General features: G+C 43.4%; 1 protein-coding gene across 2 annotated transcripts in view; it reads right to left on the reverse strand.

Moving 5' to 3' along the window:
- RABGEF1 (RAB guanine nucleotide exchange factor 1) overlaps nt 1-18,282 on the reverse strand; it is a 618,943-nt gene extending 600,661 nt beyond the window's left edge. For both annotated transcript variants that reach the window (XM_069614860.1, XM_069614859.1), the window contains exon 1: nt 18,142-18,282. The gene's annotated coding sequence lies outside the window, so the exon portion shown is untranslated. The remainder of the gene's footprint in view (nt 1-18,141) is intronic.
- Between the last annotated feature and the right edge of the window lies 1 nt (nt 18,283).

Below are 18,283 nucleotides of genomic sequence, written 5' to 3' on the forward strand. Positions count from 1 at the left end.
ACGTAACCATTTGCATTTGCTATGGTTAGGCCCTTATAAGCCCCTTGCTTTAGGGAATGCTTTAAGATATTGCAGCATGAAAGGACGTGCTCAGCAGCACACATGTAAACTATGGATAATGTACACGGCCTCCTACATACCGTTCAGCACACCCAACGCAACGTTATGCAGTCATGCATGCAAACTTGTGCCCAGGGTGAAAGTTGGCAGGCTCAATTGCAGATGGAGAGTGCAGTGCACGACATGAGCATTTAAACAGTGTGTAGTATGGTGCGTTTTCTGTGGTGAGGGCCTAGCGCCTTGCACGCATGGCTGCAGTGGAAAGGGAAAAGTGACTGTCCCAGCTTTACTGGGGCGGGGCACTCCCTGTAGCTGGAAACGCGCACGTGCCACATCCTGCCCTTTTAAGGATGGTGGGCATGGAAATGGAACTGTGCAATTGCTCCAATCAGGTTTCGAGGGTGTGGTTGACAGGAAGGGGCAGTGATATCATTCCCCAGAAGTCGATGCAGGCAGGTTTGTACAGATGGCGAGACGCAGAGTGCTCATCGTGGGCGATACCTTTGTGCAAGATCTGCACAGGTATGCCGTGGAAAGAGGCTTTGCTGCCAAGTTTCAGTTGGAATCGTGGAGGCTTTTCGGTGCACATTCTATGAGTGGGGTTTTGGTGCCATGGTTCTCCTTTGTACATGTGTGGCCTCTGTCGGTACTGTTGTTGTAGTCGTCGTGCATTATGGAGGACTACATTTGGGGTACATGTCGTGCTCACATTTGCGCCGTCACCTCAAGAAGTCGACGACAGCAGTGATGCAGATTTTTACCACTGCCAAGTTGATTTTCTCAGCCATACCAAGAGGAACATGGGACCATGCCGGTGTATTTTGTCCACAGCCAGAGGTCGGGAGGCGTTTCATTAACAGAAGCATGTGTGACTTTATGTGCAGTGCCGGGATGTTCTCCACCAACTATGACAGCATTAACGATCAAGATTTGCAGTGGTTTTAAGGAAATGGCATTTTTTTTTACCTCCATTGGCAATGCTGTTCTGTTTGGCACTATGCAGGAAGCGTTGCAGAGAATCCTGTAGAAATGTAAGAGAAGTGCTCGCCTTCAGTCCTTTTCTATTGCCAGGTCCAGGACCATTTAGCAACAATAGCAGATACTTATTAGAGGGGACGGCGGGCATATGAAGGAAAGGGGACTATAGAATAGGATTGAGGTAGTCACTACAGTGATTAACTTGATACTCTTACGTCCCATCCCCTTTCCTCCATACTTGTGGGAGATTTCCTTTGGTTAGTGCTTGGGAAACGGGTGGATGGAAAATTCCCTTATTGGAACAAATTCTTAAGAACTGCCTGGCCAACTTGGGCATCAGCCCAGGAGCTCAGGTCAAGACAATGGGCCTCATTACGAGTCCGGCGGTAACCGAGCCGGAAAAACTGGCAGGTTACTGCCGGACTCGTATTACCATTCCGCCTCTGTGATTCCCAGAATTACCGGGGCATTACGACCCCGGTGACCCGTGAATTCCGGAGGCGGAATTGTGTAAGTCCCCATTCCCATGGAGTCCCATAGGACTCCATGGGGATGGGGACAATGGAAACACCGGTTCCGTCTATGACGGAGCCAGTTTTTCCATTTCTGCCTGCAGGCGGGTGGTGTTAAACCCGCCAGGTCAAACCTGGCGGGAGTGACACCTCCTGCCTGCAGGACTCAATCAGCCGGTCCGGAAAGAACGGTGGTGGCGGTTTTACCACCACCGTTCTTTCCAGACCGGCAGGGTCATAATGAGGCCCAATGTCTGCAAAAAGCGGAAACCTATGCAGCAGCCATGGCTATGGACTCCCATGAGACGTATTTCTAGAAGGCAATAGCAGCGGTTTTGCCATGGACCAGATGTGCAGGAATGCCCTTTGGGGGCTGAAGGCCTTGAATTGTGCAGGCCTCGGAAATACATGAAGCTATCCAACGAGAGATGGATTGTTTGGATGCAGGTTTCTCTTTTGGGTCACTAAACATAAGAGTTATGAAGAACTTCTAAGTTTGCTTGTTCTGTCGGGGTAAAACTTTAGAGCACCTCTGACGTCTAGGTTGTGTAAAACCCTGTTTGCATCGGAGACCGGGTTCGGGAAGAAAACCAGTAAATAAATCGACTAGTTTCATTTGAATTCACAAACAACTTGGGGGAAGGAAACAAGGGCGAGTGTGAAGTACAACATTTTCCTTGTGGAAAATTAGGAACAGATGTTAGACAGATAGAGGTTCAAGCTCTCACAGATGTTACTGCAAACAAGAAAGCCAACTTCCAAGAAAGTTACTTAAGCTTGGTAGTGGCCATAGGTTCAAAAGGCTTGTGAAACAAGGCGGCACAGAGCACATTCAGATCGGCGGAGAAAGATGAATCCCTGCAAAATATCTCTTGATGACTGGGTTTGCCAGTGAAAAAGAGCAACTGGCGGTGGACAGATAAGCTGCAATGGCAGATAGGAATCTCCTGCATGATAAGAAATGGATGCCAGAAGCTGCAAGGTCTGATACAAAAGACACAGTCAATAGAAGCCTGTGCGGATCAAGCTGTTTAGCTAGACACCAATGACAAAATCAAAGCCATTTGCTCCTCTACGGAGCTCTCGTAGAAGGCTTACACACTGCTTGAAATATGCGCATGTTACCCTCAGAGAGGTTAAACTGTGCAAATTACCGGAACTCTGAAGCTGAAGGATTGTGGGGAGTGGTACCACAACTGGTGATTGCTCTGGTGAAGATCAGGAATCCGCGGCAACCTGATCGAGAAGCACACCGACAGGTGCTGCAGTTCTGAAAACCACAACCTTGTTGGCCACTATGAAGAGGCGAATGCAGTTGAAAGCACTCCAGAGTGACCAATCAGCGGCAAAGGAGGAAAGGTGTACGTTTTCATGTTGTCCCAAGTGATCTCGAGAGAGTCCCCCAAAGAAGACACTCTGAGACCATCCCTGGAAGCATAAAGAGGAAGTTTTCTGTTTGTTGAGGTTGCAAAGAGGTCCACCGCTGGAGAACCCCATTGCTGGAAGATCTTGGTGAGAACAGTGTTCATCTCCCACTCGTAACTCGCTGCAGATTTTCAGCTCAGGGAGTCTGCAGTCACATTGATGTGCCCCGAAATGTGCACTGCCTGAAGCCGGACATTGTGTTGGATAGCTAGGTCCACCAGGGGAGGCGACTTGGTCCCCCCTGCTTGTTGATGTAGAACATCACTATGGAATTATCTGTGCGAATTCAAACCATACTGTTGGTGATAGAGGGTTGAAAAGCCTTGACTGCCAGAAAAACTGCCAAGAGCTCTAGGCAATTGATACGGGACCCCCTGTCTTTGGGCGTCCACAATCACCTCGAGGTGATGCAGTGTCGCTCCCCATCCTAGTAGGGAGGAGTCTGTAGCAACCGTTACTTGAGGGCAGGGCTCCTGGAAGGAGGTTCCCACTGGAAGGTTGCTGGCGGACGACCACCATTGAAGATCCGCCGTCATGGAAGGTGGTACGGGAATCATCTTGGAGTCCGGATCTGTAGCCCGAGACCAGCAGTCTCGAAGAACAAGCTGAGTGCGCCTCATTTTCAGTCTTGCAAGAGCTAGAGCTAACACGCAAGAGGCCATAAGGCCCAGGAGTGTCCAGAACCACCGTCCGACATGTGGGAGGACTCCAGAAAGAGCCGACACGTGGTTGAAAGGTATGCAAACCGGTCCTTCGTCAGGAACACTCATACTGACAGTATCCCAACGGAAACCTAGAAAGATCAGGTCTTGAGCAACCGTCAGACGATTTCTGCCAGTTCACCGACAGCCAAGGATGGAAAGGATGGAACAGGAGCTGGAGGAGTGACTGAAGATTGGCCGCTGTGGCTTGTGGGCAGGGACTGCGCAGGAGCCAATCGTCCAAGTATGGATTTACATGAACTCCCTGCAGTCTGAGGAATGCTGTGGTGACCGTCATCAACTTCGTAAAGACATGCAGGGCTGAGCTGAGACTAAACGGTAGCATTTGATACTGGAAGTGTTCTATTGCCATGGAGAACCACAGATAAAGGTCTACCATGCTGAGCCAATCACCCTTCCGCAGAGAGTACTTTATCTGGCTCGGCATAATCATCTTAAATTTCTCTTGGGGTAGAAAGAGATTGAAATTAGAGAGGTCGAGGATAGTACGCAGGCCAGCATGGTTTGGGCACTGCAAACAGACGTGAGTAATAGCCCTCCCCTTGCTCCTGCAAGGGAACAGGCTCCATTGCTCTGAGGTCTAGACGTTTCTGTACCTGGGCGCTCTGAGGGAGAGCGACCCAGTCTGTTGAAGAGGAGGGTGGGGTAGGGACAAGCAGATGCCTGCCTGGGCAACAGACAAAACCCATCGGTCTTCTGTGATGGGTCGGCCATGCCTCCAGATGAGACAAAATTCGTCCTCCCACAGGAGTCTCGTGCGACCAATGGAATGGTGTATTGGCGGGGAGACCACCTGTTGCTGAGGAGGAGGCTGTTGACCGAGAGAAAAACTGGTCACCTTGCCTTTGCTGCGAGTGCCACCAGCGGGAGCATCTGCCCTGCGCGCACGGCAGTCCTGGAACCCTCTGAAACAAGAGAAGGACCTTGTTTGAGACCCCAACCTCTGAGTATAAGCTGCCTTAGCTGGTGTTTTGGCAAGGACCGACAATGACTTGGCAGTTTGCGTGCTTGCCTTGGTTTTGCTGAGTTCATCAGTAGAGGAGTGAATCCTCTTGTGAATCTAGTTTACATTAATGTTGTATAATGATCCACAACTTTTATGCTGTTAAATGATGCCCAGGTTTGTCCTTATTTTTAAGACAGCAACTTATGTTGAACTCTTCGTTCATACCTTAAGGGGTCATGCTGTTCAATATCTTAATCCAGTGAATTTCCCTTTGATCTGATTGTTTTCTATGGTTTCCTCCTTTGTGTGATTTCCTTCCAACTTCTAGGATAACGACTTTGAGTTGTGCTACAGTATGTCGTTTCTCATTGAAATGTCTGGCTATTGGTGACCTTGTGTTATTCATTTCACTATGGAAGTTGGCAACCCAAAACTACACTTTCTAGATGTAGAATTGGAAACTAGATTCACAAGAGGATCTCTACATTGCAACCACCTACTAACTAGGAAGGGTCAAGAATGTAAACAATCTCCCCAAGACAATATCGGTGGGATTTCAAATAATATTGAGCTGTACAGAAAAAATATATAAAAAAGGTATGCAATATCTTATCCTTTGGCATAAAACGGTATTGCACGAATTGTCATGATAATGTTTCCCACAACAACATAATGATTGTAAAGGACACAGTAATCATATTACAGAGCAATCTGGGCAACGTGAAAGAATTATCGAACCTAACTATAAATAAAGTATAGTCCATAGGACAAGATGTAGTTGTTACCAGAATTTAAGAATCATTAAAATGTGAGCTTGTTTAAGTAAGCACTTGGATGATACAATTAAGAACACTCATAATTTACAGCACTAAGTACTAACAAAGATGGAATGGCAGAGCCATATAGGTTACTTTCTAGTTTCTTTATGAAGCTGTATTCATTTTATAATGCCGGACTGTTGACTCCCTTGTGGGATGAACAATTACAGGAGATGCAATGATTGGAGCATAAGAGAAATATTAACACCAAGAGATTCCTTGGTGTTTAAATCATAATCTGCTGTAGTATCTTGACATGGCAGCTACTTTTTTCCAAAGCACACTTTTTTCAGAAACGCATCTAGTTATTTGTATCGACTTGGAAAGGTTATTATACATGTCCAAAATGGAGCATCACCATATGTGACCAAACACCCATGAGAGAGCAAACATGGCGCATAGAGCACAATAAATACATTTTTATTGCTCAGCTTCTTTTTACTGAATGAATATAAACGTCCACGCATTACGAACTAGGAATCCATTTAAGCTACGGAGCCCCAAAACAATGTATGACGTAATCACGCTCCGACATGACATCTGTAAATAAATAGCAGCCAATTTGTTTTAGGCGATTTTTCGCTGCGCTGGAAACGGAACTGATGACCTTGGGAAAGTTAAGAACAGGTAATCTTATACAACAATATAACAGATGGAGTTTAAACTTTGCAGTGGTGTATTTTTAGTATAGTCATTGATTAAAGGTTATCCGTCTTACAGATACATCCATCTTCCCTCGAATATTGCAAACAGGCATAGCAGGTGACAACATATCTTGATGCCATAAACATTATTTGTTAAAGGAGGAACGAGTGGAAGAGCTTGCCATTTGATAAATCCTGTACTTATTACCTTAAAGACAGAGCGATAGACATAAAGAAAGTGTCTATAGAATTGTTATTGCATTTTTTACACAGATAGGATTGAGGAGTGAAACTGAAAGCACATGAGGAACACAGCTTGAAGGGAAACCAGTAACTTACAATATCCCAATTAAAGTGTTGAGTCAGGAATTCGAGTTGACAGGTACATGGAGATGAACACTTTTAACCCCCTTTTTTAGGATTATTGGACGAGACATTTCCTTTTGAGTAGATTGAGATATTTACACACATTTATTTTTTACTCTTCCAGCTACAGCACTGCCTCTAGGAGGAGATGTGTGTGGACTGCACACCAGATATTTAAGATTGAGGAACCTAAATCAAAGAATATCACAAAGAGTGTGAAGATCATCCAAGTGACTATATACATGACAGACACAAGTTAGCTCTGTAAAAATATGTATTGAAGGAAGTTTAACTGATCGTATCTTTATATGATCTTTCATAGATATTACCAAGTGAAACGATAAACACAGAAGTTTAGAGCTCCGGAGGAAGGGACAATATCCCCGAAACGCGCCGAGCAAATCACTATGGGATTTAGATACTATAACCAGTCAGGATGGTTGTGAGGAATGGACATTGTTGAATTAGGTTTTTCATTACAAAGAATTGCTTCATTATATATTGGAAAACTGATGATTGAATGTAGGACGTAATATTATTCAAAAATCTTGTTTATGTGAACAGTGAATCATGAAATGACAATATATCATTTTATTAAATACTTGCAAAAAAGTCTTTTGTAGTTTTATAAAACACAAATAGGGTGTGCGTGGGACGGGAGTGATCCACAGGTTTGTGGATATCCGTTTTACATTGTTAACACCACCTAGTGTCAGGGTTGGTTAATCTCCCATGCACCCCACTAATCTTGCTTTAAAATACTTAAATATAGAATAAATACGGTGTGCGCTTAGTCATCAAGAAACCAGTACTCACTCAAATGATTGCATTAATTCATAAATCACATTGAGTAGTGTATCAATGTGGAAGCTTTCTTCTCTAACTCTGCCCAAATCCATTGAGCCAAAGCTTGAGGGGGGTTCCCTCAAGTCCTTGCACTTCAATAGTTACAGGATAGCCCTCACAGCCAAAGTACATCATAAACTTGCCATCAATGTATCATATGTACAAACAATGTAATATGTGCCATCTCCCCCCCTCTTCATCTCCTTATCCAACAAGCACAAAATAGAGTATGGGGCAATAGACAGATGTATGGTTTGAGAACTATGTCATGCTTCAATTCAAACACGAATAAATAAACAATAACCAGAGAAAGAACGGGGTAACCAGTGCTACATATGCCAAATACGGCAAGAATGAATGAACCTATTTTTAACCCTGCGAGCGCCCTTAGGACTTATGTATAATCCGGCCTCAAGCAAGTAGGAATTTTAACAGGTGGAATAAGGAGTTATGGAAGTTGGAGTATATTTTGACCGAGTTCCTGGCTGGTTTTCGTTAAAGTGCAGAGGGCACATTTATAACATGCAATAGTGTTCCCAAGTCTCCCTGACAGGACCCAAGTAAAGGGAAAAGGAAACGTGAAAGCCACGTGGGCCTGAGCTGGCAGCTCAGACTTCTACATATCGTAAGACAACAAAGCCTGTCACGTGTGAAGTATTCTTTAGTACATTTAAACTAAAGTAAACAAATACAGCACACTGGCTTTTATTTTTTTCCACATGCACCTTCCACAAAATGTTTGTTGCTATCAACGTGGCACCTTTTGTTCCGATGGTACAATGTGCTGAGGCAAAGTAGGTGGGATGTGAAGGATTGAGAGAAAGAGAATAGGGGCAGCAATACATTTGAAGAAGATGAAGTAGGCGAAGGAAAAGAAGTGATCGACGTCTGCAGTGTACTAGACATTTAGTAGTCTGCATACTGTCTGTGTCAGATCCCGGCCTATTAAAAAAGGCACCACATATTTATTTCCAATTTCAGTGGGGCTCAACATAAACTATCCACCCTTTATGCTTTCTCAATACTTCATTTTCTCGAGCAGCAAACTTTAACAAACAATAGAACAGCAAAGCATAAAAACTACAATCCCAAAGTAGTTTGAGTCTTTGGTAGTTCATATTGTTATTGGTCCTTAAAAACATGTGAATTTTTTTAACCAATAGTCCATCAACAGCCTTCTAAACAAAAGTCCACCATCTTAAATCCTCCTCTTTCTTTCGCTGGTCTTCTAAAACATTTGCATCCCAACTGGTAAACGCTAACTGAATTCAACTTCCAGTCCCATATTCACGTTCCCGTCAGTTTGTTGTCCGGGATGGAACCTGCAACACAAACAATCTCTCAGACACTTGCTCTAATCGGGATACGTTAACAATTGCATAACAGAATTATATCATTGCATCATCATCACATCATTTATCATTGTTCACGATGATTAGGGCGGGATAATCCTTTGCCGATGTGTCTAATAGAATTATGACTTTCTGTAACGTTGATGTTGAAAATCAGAATTCTATGTCAAGAAACAGAGGCTCGGATTATGCTTGTTCAAAGCTTACCTACCACCAACGTTGCCATCTTTTCCACCGGCTTGAAATAAAATGGCTTGAATGTTGATTAATTTGACCAGTCAGCTGCCTTCGTAATGTCCTGTAGTCGGGTTCCCACACTGAAGGCCTTAGAAGCCACCGCTCCCCTCGCTTAATGCGCACCATAGCACTCTATATCAATGCCTGCTTGACTCATCACCCATCGTATCCAACTTGTCGGAGTTGCAGGAGCCCTGCCTCAAAGGGTCCCCGTAGCGCATTGAGCAGCTGAGATACCCCTGTAGATCGCAAGTCTTTCATCACATTTTTGTATGCCCGTAGATATCAAAGCAGGCATAATTTCGGCTGATCAGGAAATGATTCAAATGATAATGTTCTCAAATTAATTTTTGTTCTCCTATGGATATAAAATATTACCCCTAAAGGAGAAGGATTTTTTTGTTAACTTCTCAATGTCCTCATGTCAGAAACCTTCTTGCATGACAATAGACATAGCAACATCGTCATTTTGGCGGATAACGCTTCCTGGATAGCTCACTGTTGTCAGGCCAAGATGGGAACATTCTCAAAACCCTATCTACGTCCCACAATTGGTCGTATTTCACTCTAGGAGGCCTGAGCAGTCTAACACCTCTCAGCAATCTGCATATCAACGGGTGTTCCCTTACTGCTAACCATTCTACCGGAGTATGACCCGCTGAAAGAGCCATATTAATCGTATTGTAGGCCTTGCCTTGGGCTGCCATCTGCGCAAAGACATTAGCTATGTGCACCACATCTGTTTTAGCGGGATGAACATTCCTCTCCAAGCAGCAGCTATGCCAGTTTGCCCATGCTGATCTGTAGGCCTTCCTGGTCCCTGAAGCCCAGTACTCCTTTATAATATGTTCAGCCTCACTCGATAACCCTGGCCTAGCCCAAGATTCTCTGAAATTGGCCAAGCAATGAGGCCAAAACTGCCCGAGCTCACTAGAGGGTGGCTGTCTCCTGAAGGGGTTTTGCATGATCAGATTGTACTTCGGGAGAGCTATCGGATTGTTGTGCGACACTTCCAGAAGGTCTGGGAACCATGCTTGGCCCCTCCAATCTGGAGTTATCAGAATCAGCGACACCCATTGTCTCCTCACTTGGGCCAGGCCAGAGTTCTTGCTATCATTGAAAACAGCGGGAATACATATTCCATGTTTGGGCGCCAGATCTGGAGAAATGCATCAGTCGCCTCCGCTTCGGGGTCTGGCTGCCAACTGAAGAACAGAGGCGATTGTTCAACCTCAATGCAAACAGGACTCTCCGACATAGACCCCATCTTGCCATCAACTTCTGGAATACTCTCTCGTCCAGCATCCAATCGCTGGCATGTCGGAGGAACCTGGAGTTCCAGTTAGCTACTTCGTTCTGACTGCCCAGAAGGTATTCTGCCGTCACTGACACTTCTCTCGGGAGATGTAAGTGCCAAAACTCCTTCGCCAGTTCCGCCAACATTCTGGATCTCGTGCCGCCTAGCCTATTTATGTATCCGACTGCTGACATGCTGTCCTCTCCTGTGTTCAGCATCTCACTGCGAATGTGCCCTCAAGCAGCTCTAGGCAGTTGATGTGTAGATCCAATTCCTTCTCTGACCACCTGTAGACAGATCTCCACAATGGGCACCCCAGCCCCATCTGCTAACATCAAACTCAATGATTAGGTCCAGGGATTAGCCAAATATTGCTCTCCCATTCCAGGTATCCATGTGCTGTAGCCACCACTCCAGCTCCTCCCTCACGTTTTGCGATATGGGCACCTTTTGTTTGTAAGATACGCCTGTCCTGAGATGTTGAATATTCAACCTCTGGAGGGCTCTGTAGAAAACGAGCATCAATGAGCCTAATTACCTCTCTCTCTGTATCCGCTTTATCAGCCAACAGTATTCTGCATTTGTGTTGTTCACTATATTAGTGTAAACACGTTTACCATGTCAAACCAGTTTTGTCAACACCTTTAAAAAAAAGTGTATTCATACATCACTTGATCATCAATCTTAAAAAACATCACCTTATTCATGTGCATTGTCCACAAGGCACATCTACAAAGACATTCTATTGTCTATGGTTTATAATATCCAACTCTAAGCTAGATAGTGGGGTTAGTACGTGACATATTTATACGTACACAAATCGACTCTTGAATGTATCAACTTTGTATTGATTTGTCAATTATTTACATTCAATTATTCAACTAAATAAACAGTAAATACAGTCTCTTTTACGCTTAGGATAGCGTGTTAACTGTCCACCGGATATGTCTACATATGTTTCGGCTAGGTTGGTCTATTAGGCACCATCCCTGGTGTCCATTCCTCTTGTTTTAACCGTCTTCAGGACAAAGTATTTCTTGAGTGTGAATGAAGCAATCACATGAACCCCAATAAGTCTTGCATCGTGGTAAATACAAACAAAACATAAAAACAAATTAAAAAAAATAATAAACTGGGCTAGGCAGGCATGGTTTAGGGTCGTTTATCCCAATTTTTGCAGAATACTGACCTGGTCAGTGTGGTTAGTCGGAAACGAGCTTATGAATTTGTGTTGAAGGGATTTCTTCCTTTCGTGACAGGAGCTACTTCAATTAGCTGACTGTATTAATTACTTCCTCAATGGGAGACAGAATATTGTTCTTCCTGTTTGTGACACAGGGAAAATCAGTGTCATTCTTATTTGCAGGACAATTTTGACTCATGTTTCAGATTTAATACTCGGTTACTAACCTCCATCTGTGTTAATGCCACCAATGCAATGTGTTGACCAAATGTTAGAGGAAACACGTTAGACTTCACGGATTGAGGTGGTCTTGCAATCTTATTTTTCCTTTCTTCTTATTGGCTTTCTTGCGTCACTTCATTAAAGCAGATAGTATCACTCTGTAGCGTTTTTGCAGGATTCAGTTCATATTTTTTCAATTTATTTAATGCCTACACTTAGTATTTAATAGGTAAATGTGTCAGCACGTATTTTCTGTCGCGATTTTCATGCAACGTTTACTGATGTTTAACACATCACTTCACTTTGTATACGCGTTATAAGCCCTTCCGGGAGTTTTCGTTTCACGCTGTTGTCATTTTACTGTTGCGTGTAGTATTACATGCACGCATTCTTTGAATTCATAGGTTTACTTACATTTTGATCAGCCACAATCTATTTCCGTGTAATGCTGTAGTGGAGTGGGCCTGGGAAAAAAACTAAATAAATAATAAAAATAAAAACAATACATTTTTTTTTGTTGAAATGCATGGATTGATAACGCCAATCGTCCCACCAGTCTGGCCATCTATAGTTACAGCAGCACCTCTGTCGCTAGAGTATTCCTTTTTTGATATTGTTGACCTTGTTCAGGGGAGGCTCAGAGTCGCTTGAGACGTGTCCACCATGAACCCCAATTTCATGGTATGCCTTGGTTGTAGGAGAGATTTCTCCCAGTTCGCCAAAAAACCTTATCCCGGGAGCAGGTCTATTGTGGAGTCCAGCTCTTTCTTGATCAACACCCTGTCCTGACACATTATGCACATGTCATCTAGGTAAACGAGCAGACGTATCCGCTGCTCTCTCAGATACGTCACAACTAACTGGTTTCAACAACTTTGTGAAGCACCACGGGGCTGACGCCAACCAGAAGATGGAAACATGTGAATTCCTGTATCTGATCTTTCCATCGGAATCTTAGAAATGGCCTCTGCTCTACGGCAATAGGCACCGTCAAGTATGTATCCTTGAGATCTAGCCTGACTAGCCAGTCCCCTTGCAGTAAGATGTCCCTTAGGAGGTGTATACCGTCGATCTTGAAAGGTCTGTAGACCACAAAGCTGTTCAACTCTCTCAGATGTATGACTGGCCTCAATTTGCGTCTGCCTTTTACTACCAACATATTGCTTAAGAAACTCCCTGAAGTATCTGTCCCTCGTACAAAGGCAGCTTTCTGCTCTAGATCTCTAATTTCTGATTCTAATAGTGACCTGTCCGCTGCGCTCCGCCCCCAACACGTTTGCCCATTTCCCCCTGTACTGGACAGGTATGAAAGTCTATATGGAAAACTTAGACAGTATCTATAACCCAAGCATCTGCGGTACCAGTTCTTTACGCATTGCGCTAGTCTCTCACCTACCGCGGGCACCTCCTCCAACATTTGCGCATGCGCTTCTGCCCTCACCAGTGTTCGGTTGCTGCTGACGATCAGCCTGTCGCCAGCCTCTTCCTTGTGATGGGAAGAATGGGTTAGGCTTCCAAGTCATAAATAAGTAGTGTTGCATAGTAATTTACTATGCAATTCTGTAGGTTTGCCAATCAAATGGACACTTGTGTAGCAAAGTTCTCTATTTAAGTTGCCCTCTACAATAAACGCACAGCTCGCCCTGCATTCCTCTCTTGACCATGGTGCTCTCTTCACCCTCTTCTCTGTTCACTTCGAGTGCTAATAGAGAGAAGGTGCAGCAGTAATCATCTCCTCCACTCTAAGTGCCAAAGGCATGTGTGGGAGTGCTAGGCAAGAATTATTTTTTTCTTTTTCAAATAATTGCAAACCAGAGTTAATCATGAGGATACTTGTATTAAGCTTTCTGTATTGTGTCTGGCAAAGACCAGTATGTGTCAACTTTATATTTATATAAAAAGAGTCAAGCGATTCCATTCCTGAAATGAGAGTTGTTACAGTATCAATACTGTAATTATGCATTCTGTAACACACTGCATCATCTCCATGCGTTACAGTAAAGTTTAGGATATCTTAATTTCATAGTGTCCACTGTATTTTGTTTTGTTGGGAAAGATGAATCATATTGACAAGTGAACACTTTTGAAAATGTACATGACAAAATTCTTTTGATGGCAAACCTAGTTCTGTAACCTGCGGGTTGCATACATCTTGCAACTCGTGCTCAACCCATGAGCAAACCCATATTCCTTGATATTCTGTATCATCACTGTTGGTTTATACTAGGTACCCTGAAAGTTAGATGACCACAAACTACAATAGTCCACTTACTTTGCCCAGTTCTCTGCCTGCTACGCAATTCACTCTGCTTGATCTCCTTACCTCTTACATAATGAATACACAAAACAAACAAGAGGCTTACGCAAAGTAGTGATCAATAGTTCCATCTAATCTGTACATCTACAGATGTAAGCGTACACTTTGCTTTATGATTGTGTTATATATTACCACCTGATGGAGACAGCTGGCCAAACTTTTTTCAGAGCTTTTTTTTTTTTAATCAAATCTATCCATTCATGCAGCTAACCTTTTACATTTTACAGACACTCATCTATGGCTCGCAAAGTCTTTTCGCCCACTTGCATAGTCAAGTAGATTTTATAAAAGCGCGAGTAGCATTTGCAATAGTTGTTTGAAACTTTGATTTAACACTTACTTTGCAGAATAATGTCAAATAAAAGTTTCACTGTGCATGGCTGGCCTCTGGGTGGCAGCAGTGTGCCAAACTAAGTGGGTCTGTAGGGACATGCACCATTTTAAAAAAATCACATTTTAAATTTCTTGTCCGTTGCTATGGGTCGAGTGCATTTCTCTTAGATTGAATAGGTAAACTTAGTTACCTGACCTGCAGGTCTAGTGGATGTTTAAAGAATTTACAAGGCCCAACTCCTCTCACTTATGTCTTATTTCCGTGGTATGCAAAACTGCAGTATTGTTGCTCATTTCATGTCGGTACGATGTCCAAAATTCGGCAAAATTGTTTCAGAAAAAACAACTGTCGAAAAATAAAACATAGAACCTTCATGTCTTGGGTACAGATAACTTCTGGTGACATTAACAATATTAGTACAAAATGGCTAATCAAATGGGCCCGTTTGCTAATCAAAAAAATATTTATTAGCAAACTCTGCTAATCAATTTTTGAAAACTAATTTATGCCTTGGGCTTCCGATCATCCTGTTTCCATTGGTTCCCATCATTGAAGGACTTGTTGAATGTATAGCGGCCCCTTCCTCTGCCAACCCGCCCAAAAATGTGTTTACCAAACACTCTTCGGGGATGACTGGGCCTTATCAATGGCGGCATAAGAATTGGTGAACTTTGTTAACTCCTTTATGAAGGCATCGTCAAATAGCTTCCCTCTAGCAGCCACAGCTGCCTCAGACATGGCAAACTCGCTGAGTTTAGGGTCTATTTTTACGAGGATCGATCTTCGCGCCTCTGTTATAACACTGTTGGCATTACCCAACAGACAAACCGCTCTCTGTGCCTAGCCTGTCAAGATTGCTGGGTCATTGCTTCTTTCTTCTCCTTAGCCTCTTCCGTCATTTGCAATATTTTAATGAGTGGTCCAACCACATCAAGTATCTTATACTGGCATGACCGCCTGTCTAGACCATTCTTGATATCTTTCACATATCGTCCCATAAGTTTCACCATCCGGTCATCGATCTCTGGAGTTTCTGCTATCCCTTCCGGGAGATGAGGCCTTTGGCATTCAGCCCCGAGGTTGTTCCTGGCCTTCTTCGCAAGCTGCATCCTAAGACTCTTCTTCAAATATGTGGCTATTTTATCCGGCGGCTCCCACTCAGCAGATCGTGGGTGTACGAGGGTATCCGGGTCAAAATAGTCCCCAGCTTCCTCTTCCATGTCTGTGGCCTTCTTTTTCTTAGGAGCTCTATTATGCCACTCTTCACTGGAGGATATCACCTTTACTTCCTCCTCAGATGACTGACTGTGCCAGTAGTCTTCCTCATACTCCTCAGAGCTGCTACTAAAGCATGGCCTTGAAGACTTTAAGCTAGCTCAACAATGCCTGCTTTAAGGAGGGATCCCAATGCTATTATCTAAAAAAAATACAATGTACAGGCCAGTGAGAAAGCTCAGTGGGTTGAGCGCTCGCTACTGCGATCTGAGCATGATCTGCAGGTCCGAATCCCGGCAACGCCAACTCAGCCTTTCATCCTTCCGAGGTCGATAAATGGAATACCAATTTCGGTTTGGGTGATATTGTATGTAAATATGTGCTCTGTAAAGCGCTTTGGATTAAGGCGCTATATAAATAACACATCATTATCATTACAGTCAGATAAAGTGATTTGCTCGGGATCACAGAAGTGAGATCAAATAAGGGAGCAGAAATCTGAGGCCATGTTTTTCCGTTTGCAAGCAGGCAGTCAACACATTTTATCAAGGAGGAAAGCTGACACTTGAGCCCAGGTTCTCATCACTTTGCGAGTCTGCTTTAAACACTCGGCATAGCACATGTTGTTTAGCTCTTCTATAGCAGTTCTTATGCATTCTCCATTTTCTCACATAAGTGGACTGTGGCACAAAAGCGATAAATGTGCCCTGGAGCACAAGATTCGAGACAATGAAACCATGTCCCATTCTGGTTTCAAATTCTCTTGCTGCTCCTACATAAGCTTCACCCAAAAATACATTGCTAAACCCAAAGCAAGCAAACCCAATACCAGCTCTCCCACGCAAATATGTTTATTGTGCTTAGGTTAAAGAAGATTGACAATACTTTCCTTGTTTAACTTGAGGACATGATGTAACACATTGCGTTTGTAAAGATATAGTTGGAAATGGATGGATTATTGTGTTATGTTATAAAGCCTAATGTGCCAAGTGCAAAATTTAACAGCGACCCCAGTCAGCTAGCTGCTGAAGATGTTCCATCTTCCCCCCAAAGCAAAACGTTTTTCTATTCTGTTTTCAACTTCAAAAAGCTACCTTTCCCATTATATCTGACTGACGTGGTTGGTGATGGCAAACTTCTTAAAATAACATAAGGAAAAAAGGCTTTACTTTTATTTTTAATTGAACATCGTAACACATGATAAATGAAAGGACGCAGGATACACATATAAAACAAGGTCTAAAAGAGGCGGCTATGACTTAGGGTCAAGTCTTTATGTCATGAAAGAAATACAACCTAGAGCGTTCGAAGCAATCTCAAGTTGGAAATGTGCAGCCATTCTTAACTTTTACCTCAGCGTTGCTACATTTTGGCACTTGCTTTCATATTTTGAAATAAAAACTAGTAGAAGTAGTATACAGGAATAAAAAAATAAAATATACTAAAATGCCGGGCTATTAGGTCAGAGATGTTTCTTCACGTTTTCTGAAGCAGTGATACTAGCTAAAGATAAAAAGGTGGAGTTGTGGATAAGTACTTTTAGTGCATAAACTTCGTAATTGTCATACTAAATTATTTCAAGTGTGGATTGTGCGTCTCTAGAGGAAACATTTACTACAGACAATTAAATGGATTTATCACATGGAGAAAATAACACAACATACATATGCCATTCATATTCCATTACTTTAGTTTACATTAACAACTTATTCATAACTTTGAAATTAACGGCAACACCACAGCATCACACGCTTTCTAAAAATATTCACATAAAAAAATAAAAGAAAACATTTACCTAAAGCAAAACGAGGGACTCAGAAGGAATGTAGATCAGACGTCAGAGCAAAAAGGGCAAAGAAGGAAAAGAAGCGATAGCGATAGAACTGAAGAGTGTGACATCGATTTCTATTAGACGGACATTGTAGTTCATTGGATAGTTAAAACTGGGAAAAGTGCGGTTTCTTTTAGCTGAAACACAGGCGGACTGGTGCCGATTTTATGGTATGAGGGCCGACTCTATGAGAAAGGCGTTTCATCCCAGGGGAAGTGGGTACAGAAGGATTACCTAATTCGACAAACATTTGGGGGGGGGGTCAATGTAACCAAGTACATTAAGGATGAGATATGTTAAATCTTCTTTGAACTGCATTGGAATGGGGCATGGAGGACACGAATCCTTTACAACAAATAAAACAAACCAAAAAAAAAAGTGATGTGCTGTCGTCACTGGCAACATAAGACTGTTTCTCACTGGAGAGTATAATACAGTTTGGGGGTAAGGTGGGCACAGTAGAGAAGGACAAAGTAAAAGAGAGGCAAGGAGTTCACTATGGAGTCCGGGTGGGAATAGCACAGACAACGTGAGGGTGTGGGGGGCCGAAGGGGGTAGTGATGGAGTAGGAAAAAAATCATACAGATGAAGGGCACTAGAAAGTGGAGAGACGGTTGCACGGCCACGGTTATTGCGAAGGAACGCAGAGTAGCATCAGGGCTGGGGTCCCGATCTTAATGAGGGCGTGGGGTGTTTTCTGGGTAGAATGGCCCAGAGTGGGCAGTCTTATCATTTATGTGGTCCATTCGGATCAGGCCGGTCTGCTTTAACTCGGGAAGCCCGTTAAGCAAGGACTCGGCTATTGCACTGTATTGTTGCTGCGGAGCCGCACTCACCTGTTGGCTTCCTAGGTCCAGAGACCAGTCAGCGAAAACACAGCCCGTCCCAGGGCACAAAAAAGTGACAGCTACAAGGATATCAGCCCATCAAATCCTCAGTGCCGCCCTTAGCAGACATGAAAACCGAAGAAGGACTACC

Source organism: Ambystoma mexicanum, chromosome 9 (assembly GCF_040938575.1).
Source record: "Ambystoma mexicanum isolate Mex_15411 chromosome 9, UKY_AmexF1_1, whole genome shotgun sequence".
In the NCBI taxonomy this organism is placed as follows: Eukaryota; Metazoa; Chordata; class Amphibia; order Caudata; family Ambystomatidae; genus Ambystoma; species Ambystoma mexicanum.